The 11608-nt window shown below is 36.5% G+C and overlaps 1 protein-coding gene across 1 annotated transcript in view; it reads right to left on the reverse strand.

Annotated features, from left to right (window-relative positions):
- The window catches only part of LOC133329846 (LHFPL tetraspan subfamily member 3 protein-like), a 31404-nt gene extending 20016 nt beyond the window's left edge, over positions 1–11388 (reverse strand). Inside the window, exon 1 of the mRNA XM_061538312.1 lies at positions 11380–11388. The gene's annotated coding sequence lies outside the window, so the exon portion shown is untranslated. The remainder of the gene's footprint in view (positions 1–11379) is intronic.
- Positions 11389–11608: the final 220 nt, after the last annotated feature.

Consider the following 11608-nt stretch of genomic DNA (forward strand, 5'->3'; position numbering starts at 1 on the left):
CTCTATAGACGTGCGGAAGCACGGAGTTTCTATAGACGAGCTGAAGCAGGGAGTCTCTATAGACGAGCTGAAGCAGGGAGTCTCTATAGACGAGCTGAAGCAGGGAGTCTCTATGTAGACGTGCTGAAGGGAGTCTCTATAGACGAGCTGGAGCAGGGAGTCTCTATAGACGAGCTGAAGCAAGGAGTCTCTATAGACGAGCTGAAGCAGGGAGTCTCTATAGACGAGCTGAAGGGAGTCTCTATATAGACGTGCTGAAGGGAGTCTCTATAGACGAGCTGAAGGGAGTCTCTATAGACGAGCTGAAGAGAGTCTCTATAGACGAGCTGAAGGGAGTCTCTATAGACGAGCTGAAGGGAGTCTCTATAGACGTGCTGAAGCACGGAGTCTCTATAGACGAGCTGAAGCAGGGAGTCTCTATAGACGAGCTGAAGCAGGGAGTCTCTATAGACGAGCTGAAACAGGTAGTCTCTATAGACGAGGTGAAACAGGGAGTTTCTATAGACGTGCTGAAGCACGGATTCTCTATAGACGAGCTGAAGCAGGGAGTCTCTATAGACGAGCTGAAGCAGGGAGTCTCTATAAACGACCTGAAGCACGGGGTCTCTATAGACGAGCTGAAGCAGGGAGTCTCTATAGACGAGCTGAAGCAGGGAGTCTCTATAGACGAGCTGAAGCAGGGAGTCTCTATAGACGAGCTGAAGCAGGGAGTCTCTATAGACGAGCTGAAGCAGGGAGTCTCTATAGACGAGCTGAAGGCCCTATAGCCGAGCTGAAGGCTCTATAGACGAGCTGAAGGGAGTCTCTTTAGACTGTGTTCGAGCTGGAGAGGGTGGAGTTTATTATTAAAATATTATGGGCAATGTGAAGAGAATATGTTTGTATCGCCCATCCGATAAGTCTTCACCTTCAGCTAAATTTTTTAATATTAGAAATAGAAATTTCCCCGTGTGAGTATAAATCAAAATTGGAATCCCTATATTATGATACTCATCAACAATGTATGCTCGATCCTAAGTATTTCCAAACACACATACGTATATTACATACAGAAACACATACACACAACAATTTGATCTGTAAATAGAAAGTAAACTAAACCAAGAGACTGATGATGATGGTTGGATGGTTGGTCAGTATAATAAATCTACCCACTGTGTCTATAGACTTCAAAGAATTATTGGCATGACTCTGCTGAAAGCCAAATCTCGCACATACTATTGAAAGCAAATAGAGTTAATACACTCTTAACGTAAGGAGTTTTCAAGATGTAAACCTCCTTCCCCTCATGCAGTGGGGATTGGACATCACTCATCTGAAATGTGAACATTTTACTTTTAATTTCTCCCCAAAAACGTCAACAGACTAAATGGGCGATAACTTTGTAGACGACTATGACTTTTGATTTTGTTCCCCTGTTTTATTGTCCATTGTAACAACCACCATTCCAGCCAGCCATTCATTTACCTTATAATGCATCCTCGGATTTTGGTGGTTTGGTCTCTAAGATTTGGTCTGAATACCAAAAACAAAAATACTCGTTTCAGACATTCCATCAATTAACACTTAATTGCAATTGCGTCTCTCACAAACAACAACCGACTGCAACTATGGATGATGCCCGCACACACATCTGACTTCGAATCTCTGCAGTTTATTTAAGTTTGGATTTTATGACAGACGTATTGTTGTTATGGCAGTTACCGTTGTTGTTGTCGATGATAAAACGGCCTAAAAACAAAGTTGTATAACTTCGAATGGTCAGATCAAGTTGATTGCAGTTGAAGCATATTTCGTACAAAATACACAGTGGCATACATACTTATGTACATACATACATAATAATGTTTGCCGGTGTGAAAGTTTTTGTCTCTGTTGTATATAAACAACTAATTATGAACAGACGTATCTGAAATTTCAGTCAATGAAATTGATATTCAATTACACCATAATGTACGAATGACTGACTAAATGAATGAAACCGATAGCCGATATACTCTAAATAATTCGATTGAAAAACAATCGGTATATGTTATTGTGTTAATATGTGAAGCAATAATATGAATATATGTTTTTGTGTTTTCAGGTATTGGAAACTTCAATAGAAGGCCATATGGCCGATTTTTAAATAAAAATTTAATACCAATTTCCCATGGAATATATAAATTGTGATCTAATATAAAAAACTCCAATCGTCTAATAAAAATTTATTGTTGAACTGAAAGTGTGTATTGATCTTTAAGATGTATACAAGGTATTCTAAAAATAGTATGTCGTGATATCCTCTAAAATAGGGCTACGGGTCGATATATGTTTATCCATGTTTATCAGTCCTTGGAGACCCCATAAATGTCTGTCTTGCTTAATAAATAAATTATATATGAAAAAATCGAAAGTCGATTTTGAAAAGTGCACTTTAAGATTTCCTCAATGATTAAGAGTCGACTTCGACTTTTCAATACAAAAAATCGATTAGTTTGGCTGTAACTTGGTATTTTGAGTTATGGTGTGATAGTAAATCTTCCCACTAACAATTATCAGTATTTGTCCAACTTTTAGGGAATTTTTCGGGATATTTGCACCCTCTTGACCGATTGGAGGTCAATAAATAGTATTAATATCCATTACAGGCCTTCTAATTACTCGTACTTGTCCAGATTCCCTTAAAAACTAAGTTTTCGGTCCACTTTTTTCCATCATCCTCGAAAATTATCGGTGTTGTCCTTGACTGAAACGTCATGGAACATTTCAAAGCGATCAGCGCAATATTTCCGCCCTTTACTGTGGTAATGGGTTACTAAATAATATCTGAATTCGTAAGCACCTGTAAATATTTGTGTGTAACTCCCACATCCGAATACATACGATAATATAATTGGTATGAAGGTCAACCACTCCTCTTGGATATACTATAAACTTCTCGGGCCTATGTCCTTCAGGGGTAAATATATACGCCATAGAATAAAAAATTTGTAATTTTTCACATAAAAGTCAGGTTCCATTTGACCCGCTAAATATTGACCGATCTTTATCATTCTTTGGCCCGATCCCCTTCTCCATGTAAAAATTCGCATAATTGCGGGCTCTGGAGAGACCAGAAAATCAGACAAAATATTAGTATTTGGTCCATTTCATCCCCTAAATATTAACCGATCTTTACCAAAAACAATAGGGATTTTCATTGACCATGTCAAGATCGACTCAGCTAGTCGAGATATGGCGATCGGAATACTTAAAGGTGGGTCTAGGACCAATATTTCGCGGCGTTACAAACTCTTGGTGCTCTATACAAAAATCATCTCGTTAAAAAGAAATAGAAATTTCCCCGTGTGAGTATAAATCAAAATTGGAATCCCTATATTATGATACTCATCAACAATGTATGCTCGATCCTAAGTATTTCCAAACACACATACGTATATTACATACAGAAACACATACACACAACAATTTGATCTGTAAATAGAAAGTAAACTAAACCAAGAGACTGATGATGATGGTTGGATGGTTGGTCAGTATAATAAATCTACCCACTGTGTCTATAGACTTCAAAGAATTATTGGCATGACTCTGCTGAAAGCCAAATCTCGCACATACTATTGAAAGCAAATAGAGTTAATACACTCTTAACGTAAGGAGTTTTCAAGATGTAAACCTCCTTCCCCTCATGCAGTGGGGATTGGACATCACTCATCTGAAATGTGAACATTTTACTTTTAATTTCTCCCCAAAAACGTCAACAGACTAAATGGGCGATAACTTTGTAGACGACTATGACTTTTGATTTTGTTCCCCTGTTTTATTGTCCATTGTAACAACCACCATTCCAGCCAGCCATTCATTTACCTTATAATGCATCCTCGGATTTTGGTGGTTTGGTCTCTAAGATTTGGTCTGAATACCAAAAACAAAAATACTCGTTTCAGACATTCCATCAATTAACACTTAATTGCAATTGCGTCTCTCACAAACAACAACCGACTGCAACTATGGATGATGCCCGCACACACATCTGACTTCGAATCTCTGCAGTTTATTTAAGTTTGGATTTTATGACAGACGTATTGTTGTTATGGCAGTTACCGTTGTTGTTGTCGATGATAAAACGGCCTAAAAACAAAGTTGTATAACTTCGAATGGTCAGATCAAGTTGATTGCAGTTGAAGCATATTTCGTACAAAATACACAGTGGCATACATACTTATGTACATACATACATAATAATGTTTGCCGGTGTGAAAGTTTTTGTCTCTGTTGTATATAAACAACTAATTATGAACAGACGTATCTGAAATTTCAGTCAATGAAATTGATATTCAATTACACCATAATGTACGAATGACTGACTAAATGAATGAAACCGATAGCCGATATACTCTAAATAATTCGATTGAAAAACAATCGGTATATGTTATTGTGTTAATATGTGAAGCAATAATATGAATATATGTTTTTGTGTTTTCAGGTATTGGAAACTTCAATAGAAGGCCATATGGCCGATTTTTAAATAAAAATTTAATACCAATTTCCCATGGAATATATAAATTGTGATCTAATATAAAAAACTCCAATCGTCTAATAAAAATTTAATGTTGAACTGAAAGTGTGTATTGATCTTTAAGATGTATACAAGGTATTCTAAAAATAGTATGTCGTGATATCCTCTAAAATAGGGCTACGGGTCGATATATGTTTATCCATGTTTATCAGTCCTTGGAGACCCCATAAATGTCTGTCTTGCTTAATAAATAAATTATATATGAAAAAATCGAAAGTCGATTTTGAAAAGTGCACTTTAAGATTTCCTCAATGATTAAGAGTCGACTTCGACTTTTCAATACAAAAAATCGATTAGTTTGGCTGTAACTTGGTATTTTGAGTTATGGTGTGATAGTAAATCTTCCCACTAACAATTATCAGTATTTGTCCAACTTTTAGGGAATTTTTCGGGATATTTGCACCCTCTTGACCGATTGGAGGTCAATAAATAGTATTAATATCCATTACAGGCCTTCTAATTACTCGTACTTGTCCAGATTCCCTTAAAAACTAAGTTTTCGGTCCACTTTTTTCCATCATCCTCGAAAATTATCGGTGTTGTCCTTGACTGAAACGTCATGGAACATTTCAAAGCGATCAGCGCAATATTTCCGCCCTTTACTGTGGTAATGGGTTACTAAATAATATCTGAATTCGTAAGCACCTGTAAATATTTGTGTGTAACTCCCACATCCGAATACATACGATAATATAATTGGTATGAAGGTCAACCACTCCTCTTGGATATACTATAAACTTCTCGGGCCTATGTCCTTCAGGGGTAAATATATACGCCATAGAATAAAAAATTTGTAATTTTTCACATAAAAGTCAGGTTCCATTTGACCCGCTAAATATTGACCGATCTTTATCATTCTTTGGCCCGATCCCCTTCTCCATGTAAAAATTCGCATAATTGCGGGCTCTGGAGAGACCAGAAAATCAGACAAAATATTAGTATTTGGTCCATTTCATCCCCTAAATATTAACCGATCTTTACCAAAAACAATAGGGATTTTCATTGACCATGTCAAGATCGACTCAGCTAGTCGAGATATGGCGATCGGAATACTTAAAGGTGGGTCTAGGACCAATATTTCGCGGCGTTACAAACTCTTGGTGCTCTATACAAAAATCATCTCGTTAAAAAGAAAACCTACTAATCAGTTCGTCCCCTCCTCTTGAACTCATTATAATAGGTTTACTTTCGAATTCGTTTAACCGGTTGACTTATAACCGGTACAAAAGGGGGGTTTATACTAAAAATGTTTTAGAGTCCTTTATCTGTTTACTGAGGTAGGATCGAGTGTAAAACGAAAACATACGAATATCGATTCTCGTCTATAATCTTATGAGTCACACTTTTGTAGAATATTTGGAAATCGTCTTGATGTATTTAGTTTATGTTTGGAGGAAATAATAGCGAAGAAGATTTTTACCGAAATATTCCCTATGAACTTTAGATTTACCAGCAAAAAAATCGTAAAAACTTGACCTAAGTTGAATTTGCTACCCCTACAGGGTTCTTAATATACTCGTCAAAATTTCGTGAAGATAGGCCCCCCTTGGGAATTTTGCACTCATCGGCCCATAAGTTCGATTTTGTACATAATGGAATACCTCCTCCTTATACTTTAATTCTTCTACGAAATGACATCCAATCCATATCGTATTCTATAAACCAGTGAGCGGAGCAGTATAGTCGGACGGGGCCGACCATACGATACCCCACACAACTACCACGGTACTCGAATGTTAATTCCGATTCCCTTCACGGTGGGTTGTGTTGTGATGTTCGCCTATATTCGACTGGAAAACACACAAAAAAATAAGTTTTCGGTCCACTTCATCCCAAAATTTTAATCAGATTATCATCGAAAATTATAGGCGTTTTCTTTGACCATAATTGGAACTTTATGGAAAATTTGAAAAGGATCATCGCTATATGTCCGCCCTCTAATGAGGTAATGGGTTACTAAATAATATCTGAATACGTAAGCACCTGTAAATATTTGTGTGTAACTCCCACATCCGAGTACATACGACAATGTAATTGGAGTCATTTTGAAGGTCAACCATTCCTCTTGGATACACTATAAACTTCTCGGGTCTATATGCTTCACGAGTAAATATATACGCCATAGAAAACAAATTTTGTCAATTTTCCCACAAAAGTCAGGGTCCTCTTCTCCATGTAAAATTTCGCGATGTTCGGGTCATATTTGTGGCCTCTAGAGCGACATGAAAAACCGACAAAAATTAAATATTTGGTCCATATCATCACTTAAATATTAAACGATCTTTACCAAAAACAATTGGGGTCTTCATTGGCCAAACCCCTTCCTACAAAATTTCGTGAAGATTGGTCCATAACTGTGGTCTGTATTGTGTTTACAAATTACAATGGACCGACGGACGGACACACATGTCTAGATCGACTCAGCTAGTCGAGATAAGACGATCGGTATACTTGGTGGGTCTAGGACTAATATTTTGCGGCGTTACAAACTTTTGGGGCTGCACAATGCTATAATACCCTGACAACATAGTTGTGTAGGGTATAAATATTCATAGTGAATTTTTCGATTCTAATCGTTCCTATTTATATTGCCTGTAGTAAAACCCATTCAAAACAGCTTGCCTGCAGACAACATGTTCCCTCCTCTTCGATTCGTTTATAATAAACTCTACATTCAATATGTTCTTTCCATAAGTTGGGTAATATTAAAATCATTTTCTCGACATGTCTATATTGGAACCTATTTTTTGTGTTTACCTCCTTTTTACATTTTAGGCTCAATTTACTTCGGCTAGTATAAAGAGACTCCAACTCGTGTACATTGCGTTTAAGCATATCTTACAGACTCCCTCCGCTTGTGGTAGTCTACAATTTACTCCCTACGTTTCAGCTTGACATTTTTAAACTACTTGTCTATTGTCTGTCTATAAACACTTCTTTCGCTTCATATCTTCCTATATATACAACACTTTCCTAGTAATTTTTAAACTCGTTGAAGACCCATTCTCTGGTCTCCAACTTCATACAATTTCTCTAAAAAAATATGTTTTTTTTTCAAAAATCCACTATGTCAATGACCTGTTAAATTTCAACATTATAGTTATGTGTTTTCCCATTATCCTCACCTTTTTCGGCTTAAGGGAACCCCCCCATTCTCGATTTGAATTTTTTAAGATTTTCAATGGGCTGGTAAATCAATACCAATGCTTGTTAAGGTTTGTAACTTTGCACATATATAATTGAAGATTTAAAAAAGAAGAAAAATAATTTACAAAAAAATTTTGTTATTGTTTTGTTGTTGTTTTTTGTAATTAAAGAAAAGTCCTTATTTTTTATGGCGGGCATGATAACTCCTCACTGGAACATCGGAATCCGAAAATTCCAACGGTGTTAGAAAGAGTACATGTCTGGCTCTCGTATGAACTAGGATTATTGACTTCGCTGTAAAATTAACAAAATGGTGGACCTTTGAAAAAATATCGCCGATTTTTGACCAAAAACCAAATTAAAAATAAGGAAGATCTTCACCGATTGGCTTTATCCTAGTTCATACGAGAGCTATACACTCCCAGAGAAACGATGCAAAATTTGGAACCGATTGGATTATTAGTTTTTGAGTTATCGTGCCCGCCATTCGCAAAAAAATGTTTAAAGTTTGAGAAACCCTTTAGCCGTCACTTGATGCTGACACACTAAATCGGATATATCTTCAACAGTTCTTGAGATTTTCACTTGAAATTTTGTAGAGACATTCTTTAATCAGTGTAGATTCGAATTATATCAACAAAAATTTTGACCCCGAGAATGGGGGGGGGGTCCCCTTAAATACAAATTTGTACAATTTGATGATAACAATATTTGTTAACTTCATATTAATTTTGAAACGGGCAACCAAACATTAGCAAACTGAAGAACAAAATAAAAAACACAAAAATAAAAATCCAAAATCTCAACAAACATTGTCCACAGCAAACATAAATGTGGCTGGCTGTCTTATCGTCGTCGGCAACATTTAATTTTATTTAATTACATAAACTTTACACTTCGTTGAATTCGTGTGTAATATACGTCGGGTGGGGTACCCACCTGAAAATACCCTACACAACTAGTGGTCAAACTACAAGACAAGGCATGAGTATGTTAAAAAAAACATTAAAAAACATTGAGTATTTTTTGTAGGGTTCCCCTTAGTGTCTACCATCACCCCATCTCTTATTTTAACCCACTTTAATGACAATTGGAGTAGTCAAACTCTAAAAATAAGCAAACAGCATTAGTAAAACTTTCAACCCCAACAAGTTGTCGTGTGAAACTTCGAAAACTATTTTGAGCGTGTCATTTTTCAACCGGCTTTGGACAAGAAAGGTACATTTAACTTCCGTTAAATTTGTTAAATGAAAACTCATTTTAATTTCACGAAGTCTTCTGTTTGTTGAATGACTTCTCGGCTATTATTTTTGTGATGAGTTTTCCAAAAAATTAAATGATATATTAACACTAAGTATGGCCATTAAAATTTGGTCACCGGAAACGGGATATTGTTATGGGTATTTACTTTCATTTGTGGACCAGAAAATCTCCTAACATAAAACCATAAAAAATCAGCTATAATTCAAAAGATCTACCTTCAGAAAACCAACACTACATAAAAAATCTTATTGGTCCTCTTCTCATAGACGAACAAAGAGCAGGGGGATTATTCTCGCAGAAGTACATCATATTTTGTTATTCTCATGCCACAATGGAGGGTCTTGTCTTTCTTATAAAACAACAGAGAATAGTTTTCTTATAGAAGAGAACAAGATTTTCTTTTCGCGAGGGTCTTCTTCTCCTAGAATAGGGATTTCTTTTCATAGTAAAATAGAATATATTCATCTAATAGAAGGGAAGATAATATTTTAATAAATCAAATTTCTTCTCCTCATAGAAGAGCAGTGCGTCCTCTTCTTGCAAAAGACCAGAAGGTCTTCTCATAGCAGAGCAGGCGGTCTTATCATCGATGATCAAATGGTCTTATCCTCAAAGAAGAACATATGGTATCCTTCTTACAAATGAAAACAATGTCTTCTTTTTTCATAGAAAAGTAGAGGTTCTTCCAATGCAACAGCAGAATGAATATAATAAAACGTAGAAGAGAAGATGGTTTTCTGTTCATAGAAGAAGTAAGCTTTCCATCCCATACACACGTTGTTCTCCTCGTAGAAATGCAAAGGCTCTTCCCATACAAGATCTGAGGGTCTCTCTGTTTCAGAAGAACAGCAGAGGGTATTTTAATGGGCAGCGAGAAGATTTCCTTACAGAGAAGCATAACATTTTCAAATTGAAGGCCATTAGGTATTCTCAAGAAACACCAGAAAGTCGTCTCACAGAAGTCAAAAAAGGGAGAAACTCTTTTCACAAAAGAAGAGGAAGTCTTCTCAAAGATAGGGAAGAGCTCTTCTCGTAGGAGGAGAGGAGCTATTCCCGTAGGAGCGGAGGAGGTATTCCCATAGAAGGGGAGAAGGTCTACTCATATATTAGGAGGAACTCTTCTCATAGTCGGGGATCAGGTCTTCTCATAGATGAGGAGGAACTCTTCTGATAGAAGATGAAGAACTCTTCTCACAATAAAGTAATTGCTCTTCTCAGATAAGGAGAAGAGCTCTTCTCGTCAAAGAGGACGAGATCTATTTGTAGAAAAGGGCGAGATCTTCTCATAGAAGAAGACGAGATCTATACCAGTGTTGGGCAAAAATAAATTGAGAGCAAGTGTGTACGAGCGTAACTGAGAATTCACCATTAAAAACGACTGACGTAAAGAGAAAGAAAGAGAACATGTGTTTACCCATCGACGCATGATCTATACATGCCTGATCTATACTAATGCTAGGCAGGCATGGTAACTGGTACCCTTGTTTACATTTATCATGTATCGTTCTCTGCGTTCTCTTTTACTAAGTCAATTTCTATGGCGGTTTCCTTTTACTCTCTGAGCATTTACTCTTTACTTTATTTTGCACACCACTAATCTATACATAGAAGAGGGCGAGCTCTTCTCATAATAGAGGGCGAGCTTTTCTCATAGAGGAGGACAAACTCTTCTCATAAACGAGTGCGAGCTTTTCTCATAGAAGATTACGAGTTCTTCTCATAGGAGAAGACGAACTCTTCTCATAGAAGAGAACAATATCTTCTAAAAAAGGAGATAACGAGCTCTTCTTATAGAGAAGAGGACGAGCTTTTCTCGTAGAATAGAACGATCTTTTCTCATAGAAAAGGGCGAACACATCTCATGAAAGAGGGCGAACTCTTCTAATAGAAGAGGACAAACTCTCCTCATGGAATATTTAAAGCTCTTCTAGAATTTAAAGCTAAGGAATGGTGTTGTTCTCATAGAAAAGGGATATGTTCTTTCAGAGAAACTGTGAAGATTTCCCACTGAAAAAGATTATAGTTTGTCATAGAAAAGGAGAAACTTTTCTTATAGAAGAAGAGTACCTCTTTTCGTAGCAGAGAAGCAACTCTTTTCGTAGTGCACGGAATCACGTTATATATGTGACGATAAGCTCATCTCATAGAAGAAGATAAACTGTGTTCTCAAAGAAAAGTAATATGACAAGCTTAGATGGTCCGATTTACATATGAAGTCCGAACAGAATGTCTGACTACATAATACAATTCGAAGCATTTACACACCAAGGGTCACCAACTGAGGCAACAGTTACTTTTTATTCACCATTTAAATATATGTGGCTAGATTTTTTTAAGACATTTTTTAGAATGCCTGTTCTTTTACTTCCGCTTGGAAATTTAAGTAAAAAAAGAACAACAAAAATGCTTACCTTTCTTCCTTCCTTTCTGCTATTTGGCAATACAACAACAACAAACAGATATACGCGTACATATATGGTTTACAAATTGTGGATGAAGAAGCCAAAAAGAAAAAAACAAACAAAATAACTGGTAAGCGAATTGTGAATATGGTCAATTGATTGGTGATGCGGAAAACAGGTAAGATGGGAAGGAAGAACCTTTCAAAAAATGCTACGTTCAATGTGCGGTGTAATATTT

Source organism: Musca vetustissima, unplaced genomic scaffold (genome assembly GCF_032173495.1).
Source record: "Musca vetustissima isolate MV318-11 ecotype Yass unplaced genomic scaffold, APGP_CSIRO_Mvet_v1 utg115852, whole genome shotgun sequence".
NCBI lineage: Eukaryota > Metazoa > Arthropoda > Insecta > Diptera > Muscidae > Musca > Musca vetustissima.